Raw genomic sequence first — 8,366 nt, 5'->3', positions numbered from 1 at the left:
TCATGATCGTATGAGTTATATTTTGGTCTGTTCTCACCCAAAACCAATTGGATCGCCTCAGAAGACATTGATTAAACCACTGGAGTCTTATGGATTACATTTATGCTGCCTTTATCTCCTCTTTGGACCTTTTGGAGTTCTGGTCACCATTCACTTGCATTGTATGTACCTACAGAGCTGAAATGTTCTTCTAAAAATCTTTGTGTTCAGCAGAAGAAAGAAGGATGGCATGAGGTTGAGTAAATGGTGAAATGAGGGAATTTTTATTTTTGGGTGACCTAACCCTTTAATGCGGGTCCAAAGACGAGATCCACGCAATCTGTTTGTCATTGATTTTGTCTCTTTTAATATCCTTTCTGTTATTTACAGTCAGTTGTTTGTCAAAAACAATAAAAAAAAGAATACATTTATTTTTAATAAAGAAGTCGTGTGTGACTCCTCTTTTGTTAATTTGTGCTCAACCAGAACAAAATGCTAAACAGTCTGTATTCTTATAGACACAGTATTGTTGTAGCATTTGTTCTACATATCAATGAGCACGATTATATGCACGTTCTTACTCCGATTATGCTTAATAAGCCGACAATGTGTGTGGTCATATAAACGCATTAAATGGCTTTCCTTTATTGGCATAAGGTCATAAACATCTAAAGAATAAATCAATTGACAAGGGTAGATTTTTGCCCAGTACCCCGTTTTCACATTGCAGGTGAACACCTTTACCTTGTGTGCATGACTATTCTCAGTTTGACGTCAAAAGCAGAGAATAACTTGATTTCTTTAAATCTCATGTTAACGCAGTTCCCTTTCAAGTCGATCACTTCAATGCCATAAACTGGTGCTCCGGCCACTAAGGTCTATGCCAGAGGTCTTCAACCATTTTCAGGCCAAGGACCCCTTGGTATGTAGAGAGACAGAGCAGGGACCCCCGTTGCATATTGTCTGAAAATTGAGTGTTGCATTTTATGCCTATAAAACAGTATATGGTACCATATTATTGTATGTACATATTTTATGATGTTTACATTGCAAACCCATTAAAATAATCATTAACTATAGCAGAGTACTGCAACCTTTTTGACATGAAGTGACATGAAGTGCTATGAAGTGCTATTTTTTTTTATTTTATTTTTTTTCACTGTGCCACACCCCCTCAAAAAAATAGACACAGACAGACCTGTCCATGTAGAATAAAAAAACTTTTGTAAGGTTACTGATAGGCCTATACATGGAGTCTTCATCTCATATTATTGATCGATTTTATACATGTTTCAAAATGACTGTTAATTTCTGTAGGAATAAAACTTTGTAATGAGGAAAAAATTAATGTATGCACCTTTATGTTGATTTGACAGTCACTGTCAGTGTAGCCTATGCCAGCTTGATAATCTCAGCAGTAACAATACAGTATTTAGACATTTATATTGCATATACAGTACTGTGCAAAAGTTTTAGGCACTTGTGAAAAATGTTGCATAGTGAGGATCTCTTAAAAAATAATGCCATAAATAGTTTTCATTTATCAATAAACATCATACAAAGTTGAGTAAACATAAAAAAGCTAAATCAATATTTGGTGTGACCACTTTTGCCTTCAAAACAGCCCCAATTCTCCTAGGTACACCTGGACACAGTTTTTCTTGGTTGCTGGCAGATAGGATGTACCAAGCTTCTTGTAGAATTCGCCACAGTTCGCCATCTATTTAGGCTGTCTCAGTTGCTTCTGTCTCTTTATGTAATCTCAGACTGACACGATGTTCAGATGGGGGATTTGTGGGGGCAATGCCATCTCTTGCAGAGCACCCTGTTCTTCTATTCTAATCTTTTCTATTTGCAAAAGTAATGTTTGGGAGTCTAAAATGTATTTTTCTTATTGACACACTAAAGCTGAAGATATAAATAACCATCTTAAGACAAATGTTTTTGTGAAACATCTTAAGTGCCTAAGACTTTTGCACAGTACTGTGTATATTATATATATATATATATATATATATATATATATATATATATATATAAGTATAGGCTATTGTTCTGAAAGCAAAAAGCAACTAATAATACAAGAAACTGTAGGCTAACATCCGCACACCATGAAAAACCAAAGCAGACACGTTTACTTATGCAACCCTCTACTGCAGTGCTGCTTAACCTGATATGCGTTGTGTTTAAGGAGGCTCGTAATGGGCTAATTGCATCCAACTTTAACAATGTTCAGCGTTCCATTTAGTTCATAATTAAATAAAACGGGATGCACGAATATGAGGAAGTATTACTGCAAGAGGAAGATTTGGCATCCAGGTTCGAGGGCTCTTGCCAGGGACGTGTGAGCACGAGGAGAAAGTGCAAACACGAGGCAGTGGTCTGTGTTCCGTGACTGCTATCGGGTCCTTGAGTAACTTATAACGTGCGATTTAGGGCAGCCGGTGATGTTTCTGGTTCCCCCCTAGGGTAAGATGTTGCCCCCTAGGGAGTTGGTGCCCTACTCAGACTGCATAATATGCATATAGGGAGTGGTGGTACTGTCTCTCGCTTGCGTGCAAGTTATTACGAGTGCCGGTGGTGGATCAAACAATAATTTGCAGACCCTATGCGGTACCACCGCGGACCCCGTTGAAGACCCTTGGTCTATGCCCAGCAAATTGTCGATCTGTGTGTTGTGGAGTGACACCCCTGCCTAAATTTGTCAAGAATTCGATTCTCGCTTTCCTCGTCATTGTGAACTGGGAACGAGAGCGTGACATCTCTGTAACACAGGATGGTTTCTATGTCGCCTAGCAGCCCTTTCACTTCCGAGTGAGTTTGTGGTGTGATGCTGGTCACTTCATTGCCTGCCTTGCCATGAAATTTACATACACTAAGTTAACTCTGCCTTTAAGCAGCTTGGAAAATTCCAGAACATGATGTCAAGCCTTTAGGCAGTTATTTAATTAACTTATAATAGGAGGTGTACTGAATTGGAGGTGTACCTGTGGATGTATTTTAAGGCCTTCCTTCAAACTCAGTGCCACTTTGCTTGACATCATGGGAAAATCAAAAGAAATCTGGCAAGACCTCAGAAAATAAATTGTGGACCTCCACAAGTCTGGTTCATCCTTGGGAGCAATTTCCAAATGCCTGAAGGTACCACGTTCATCTGTACAAACAATAGAATGCAAGTATAAACACTATGGGACCACGCAGCCATCATACCGCTCAAGAAGGAGACGCATTCTGTCTCCTAGAGATGAACATAGTTTGGTGCAAAAAGTGCAAATCAATCCCAGAACAACAGCAAAGGACCTTGTGAAGATGCTGGAGGAAACAGGTAGACAAGTATCTATATCGACATAACCTGAAAGGCTGTTCAGCAAGGAAGAAGCCACTGCTCCAGAACCACCATAAAAAAGCCAGACTACAGTTTGCAAGTGCACATGGAGACAAAGATCTGACTTTTTGGATAAATGTCCTCTGGTCTGATGAAACAAAAATTGAACTGTTTAGCCATAATGACCATTGTTATGTTTGAAGGAAAAAGGGTGAGGCTTGCAAGCCGAAGAACGCCATCCCAACTGTGAAGCATGGGGGTGGCAACATCATGTTGTGGGGTGCTTTGCTGCAGGAGGGACTGGTGCACTTCACAAAATAGATGGCCTCATTTGGAAGGAAAATTATGTGGATATATTGAAGCAACATCTCAAGACATCAGCCAGGAAGTTAAAACTCAGTCGCAAATGGGTCTTCCAAATGGACAATGACCCCAAGCATACCCCTAAATTTGTGGCAAAATGGCTTAAGGACAACAAAGTCAAGGTATTGGAGTGGCCATCACAAAGCCCTGACCTCAATCTGATAGAACATGTATGGGCAGAACTGAAAAAGCGTGTGCGAGCAAGGAGGACTCCAAACCTGACTCAGTTACACCAGAGGCCTGTACCATGAAGCCGGTTTCGGTGGCTAGCCAGGTAAGTTTTATTTTAGTTTGCCTCAACCCCAGGTTTTAAGTACCATGAAAGTTGGTCGGTTTTTAGCGGTGTTCATCGCCATAGCAATTTACGCTACACGGCTAACCTGCTCCGTAGCAGGTTTCATTCTGGATTACAGATTGCTAACAGATGCTGAACCAATCAGCTGTGAGTAAAATGTAGGTGTCTCACTTCAGGTGCTGAGAGATGGTAGAGCCCAGGAACCTGAATGAGGATGGTGAGGACGGGGAGTGCAGGAGAATTTCTCCTAAAGTCCACTATCATCTCCACTGTTTTGAGCATGTTAAGACTCAAGATGGCGCCGAGTATGGCTGCTGCGTTGTGAGCTCCGACACAACACGGCAGTGTTTTGTTTGTTTTGTTCACAATTCTTATGTTTTTTGTCTTGGATGTTGTCTGCCTTATTGTCTATGACAGACAAACACTTTTGGACATTGGTTCAGCAATTTCACACCGTAAACCAGACTTCAAATTACTCAATGCCGACCCGCTGTTTGCAAACACGCAAGCGGAGCCCTTTGTCTGGGCAGCCCGGCCACGGAAACGCAGGAGGAAAAGGGGAAACAGAGCCGGCGTTCTCATCAGAGTAAGACGCCGTGCAAATCGACCCCCGCTACCCAGTATTCTACTGGCAAATGTTCAGTCTCTGGATAACAAGCTCTGCGAGCTGAAAACGCGGATCTCTTTCCAACGAGAGACGAGGGACTTCTGCATTATCTGCCTAACAGAAACTTGGATGTCTGCAGAGATTCCAGATTCAGCCATTGAACCCGCAGGGTTCTCTGTGCACCGAGCGGACAGAGCGAAAGACCTCTCAGGTAAAAGCAGAGGAGATGGTGTATGTTTTATGATCAACAAATCCTGGTGTGATCAGAGGAACGTACATTCTATCAAGTCTTTCTGCTCTCCTGATCTGGAATTTCTCATGCTTCTGTGTCAACCATTCTGGCTACCGAGGGAATTCACAGCGGTCATTATCACAGCTGTGTACATTCCCCCGCAAGCCGACACAGACCGGGCAATCAAGGAACTGTATGGGAGTATAAGTGAACAGGAAACCGCACACCCTGAGGCTGTGTTCATTGTTACCGTGGACTTTAATAAAGCCAGTTTCAAATCAGTTGCACCAAAATACCACCAGCACATTAGTTTCAACACACGAGGGGACCGGGTTTTGGACCATTGCTACTCTCCCTTCCGGGATGGCTACAAATTCCTCCCCCGCCCACCATTTGGCAAATCGGACCACTCTTCCATTCTGCTTCTGCCCACTTACAGGCAGAAATTGAAACAGGAAGCACCCACCCTCAGAACGATCCAGTGCTGGTCACTCTACGCTACAGGACTGTTTTGATCACACGGACTGGGAGATGTTCCGGTCCGCCTCTGATGACGACATCGTGCTTTACGCTGATAGCATAATGTGTTTCATCAAAAAGCGCATGGAGGACGTAGTTCCGACCAGAACAATATGGATCTACCCGAACCAGAAGCCATGGATAAATAGCGATGTTCGCACGGCACTTAATGTGCGGACCTCCGCTTTCAATTCCGGGAACGCGGAGGAGCATAAACAAGCCAGTTATGCCCTCCGAAAAACTATCAGAACAGCAAAACGCCAGTACAGGTACAAGATTGAAGGACAGTTTAACACCACCAACTCTAGAAGCATGTGGCAGGGAATTAACATCATCACGGACTTTAAATGGAATAAAAACTCCACCATGAACACCGCTGCCTCTCTCCCAGATGAGCTAAATACTTTTTATGCTCGTTTTGAGGGAAATAACACCGCCCTCGTGGAGAGAGCTCTCGCGGCCGAAACTACAGAGGTTAGTTTGCTGATGACACGACGGTGGTAGGTCTGATCACTGACAATTATGAAACAGTCTACAGAGAGGAGGTGCACACTCTGACACACTGGTGTCAGGAGCACAACCTCTCCCTCAATGTCAGTAAGACAAAGAGCTTGTGGTGGACTTCAGAAGAAAAGACAGAGAACACAGTCCCATCACCATCAATGGAGCAGCAGTGGAGAGAGTCAGCATCTTCAAGTTCCTGGGTGTCCACATCACTGAGGAACTCACATGGTCCATCCACACAGAAGTCGTTGTGAAGAAGGCTCATCAGCGCCTCTTCTTCCTGAGACGGCTGAGGAAGTTTAGAATGAACCGCCACATCCTCACACGGTTCTACACCCGCACTGTAGAGAGCATCCTGACTGGCTGCATCTCCACCTGGTACGGCAATAGCACAGCCCACAACCGCAAAGCACTGCAAAGGGTGGTGCGAACTGCCAGACACATCATCGGAGGTGAGCTTCCCTCCCTCCAGGACATATATACACCAGGCGGTGTGTGAAAAAACTCAGAGGATCATCAGAGACTCCAGCCACCCGAGCCATGGGCTGTTCTCACTGCTACCATCAGGCAGGCGGTATCGCAGCATCAGGACCCACACCAGCCGACTCCATGATAGCTTCTTCCCCCAAGCAATCAGACTTCTGAACTCTTGATCTCCCACGATCAAAATACATCAGCACTGCACTTTATTCCTCTTACTCTTATATCTCACACCGGACTGTCATAAATTATTATTATATTATATTCTGTCTTAACAACTTACTATCAGCCGACAGCCTGAATGTCAATACAGTACAATACAACCTAATGTACATTCTATATATACTATATATACTTTTTTTATTTTTATTGAATAATGTGTATCTATATTGTGTGTATTGTATACTGTACATTATATGTTATTATTTGTATATTGTGTTGTGTGTAATTATGTGTATATTAGACTTTAAATTGTGTTGTGTTAATTTGATGTTATTGTAAATTGGTATATGTCTCATCACTGTCACGACTGCTATATTGATCGGAACTGCACCCAAGAATTTCATACACCATTGCACTTGTGTATATGGCTGTGTGACAATAAATGTGATTTGATTTTGATTTAAAATGACATTTCTGATGTTATCAAGTCACTCCCGTGTCTCTTAAAGCACACTTTACAAAAAAAATTGTAGAAATCCACAAAATCGACTCTCATTTATTTGAGAATCTAAATGTAGATTTTCAGCAGATAGAGTGTTGTATTTTATTTAAAATTTAATTGCTTTTCATTTACCCTCTTTAGCCATAGCAAAAAATATCTTTGAAAATATAAACGTAATATATTAGGCTATCTATAAAACAGCCAGTAAAATGGATTAATATGATACCTCCAAAAAAAAAAAAAAATAGTTTTTAAAATATTAAAAGCTCAAGATTGCTATGGAAAGAGGTGAATTCCTCCCAAACCTCTTCTTTATTTTATGGACTCGAGATGAACATACAGTATTTTACTTGAAGTTATAATAATATAAGCAATATAAGCAGTACACAAAATGTCTTTTATAAAAAGAACAAATTCATCTTATTATTGCATGCCATTTTTTGCATACAGTATTCCAAGTGCTCACTTTTTAATTAATCAATAATAGCCTTTTTTATGCTTTTTATTTTTGCATGTTTTTTTTTTTTTTTTACTAAAGACAATGTACAAATTGTACATCAAGAAAGAGAAATACAAAAAACACAATGTTATTTTGAATAACCATATCAAATAACCATTCACAGCATTTTCTATAAATAACATGTGTAATTCATTTATTTACATGTTATATTTTATTTTTAAAAAAGTGGAAAGTTAAGGCATCACCTCCTTTTTTTAAAAATATTAAATGAGATAGGACATCCATCCTCATATTTTAATGAATTTTGTTCAAAAATCAAAAATCTGAAGGAAATAATCTAAATTAATTTATAATATTTGTAAGCAAATCCCATTTATGTTCACATCCCAGACTTTAATTATTAATTCTAAATGTTACTTTCTCCATTTGGTATATTTCTGAAATCATTTCTCTCCATCTTTGTAATTATGGGGGTTCTGGTTTAAGTCAAATTTTTGTAATCTGTTTCAAAGCTGCTATTCTGATTACCCTAAATATATTTTGTTCAGTTTTATTTCTTAAGTACAATGGCATTTTACACAAAATATGTTTTTTGTGGATGTATTTCTATTGTGCAGTCAAACATTAAATTAACCTGTCGAATCACTTCATTCCAATAAGTTGTCAATTTAGAGCACTCATATAGAACTGTAACTCAGATTTGACTGTAATGAGCCTTTTTTCTCCAACAAACCCCTTTTACCATGCTATTGTATTTACTTTGAATAACAGGTGTTATAAAAAAAAAATCTCATCGGTATCTTCCAAGCATATTCCATCCAAACATTGGATTGAGTTGTATGGAATGTATTTTTATTTTTTATTTTTGTTTTAATTCATCCTCCAACCTACTTATATTTCTATTCAGAATGTCCTGTATATCTCTTTCAAGTGCACTC

Source organism: Myxocyprinus asiaticus, chromosome 3 (genome assembly GCF_019703515.2).
Source record: "Myxocyprinus asiaticus isolate MX2 ecotype Aquarium Trade chromosome 3, UBuf_Myxa_2, whole genome shotgun sequence".
Lineage (NCBI taxonomy): Eukaryota > Metazoa > Chordata > Actinopteri > Cypriniformes > Catostomidae > Myxocyprinus > Myxocyprinus asiaticus.
This window is presented reverse-complemented; position numbering follows the sequence as displayed.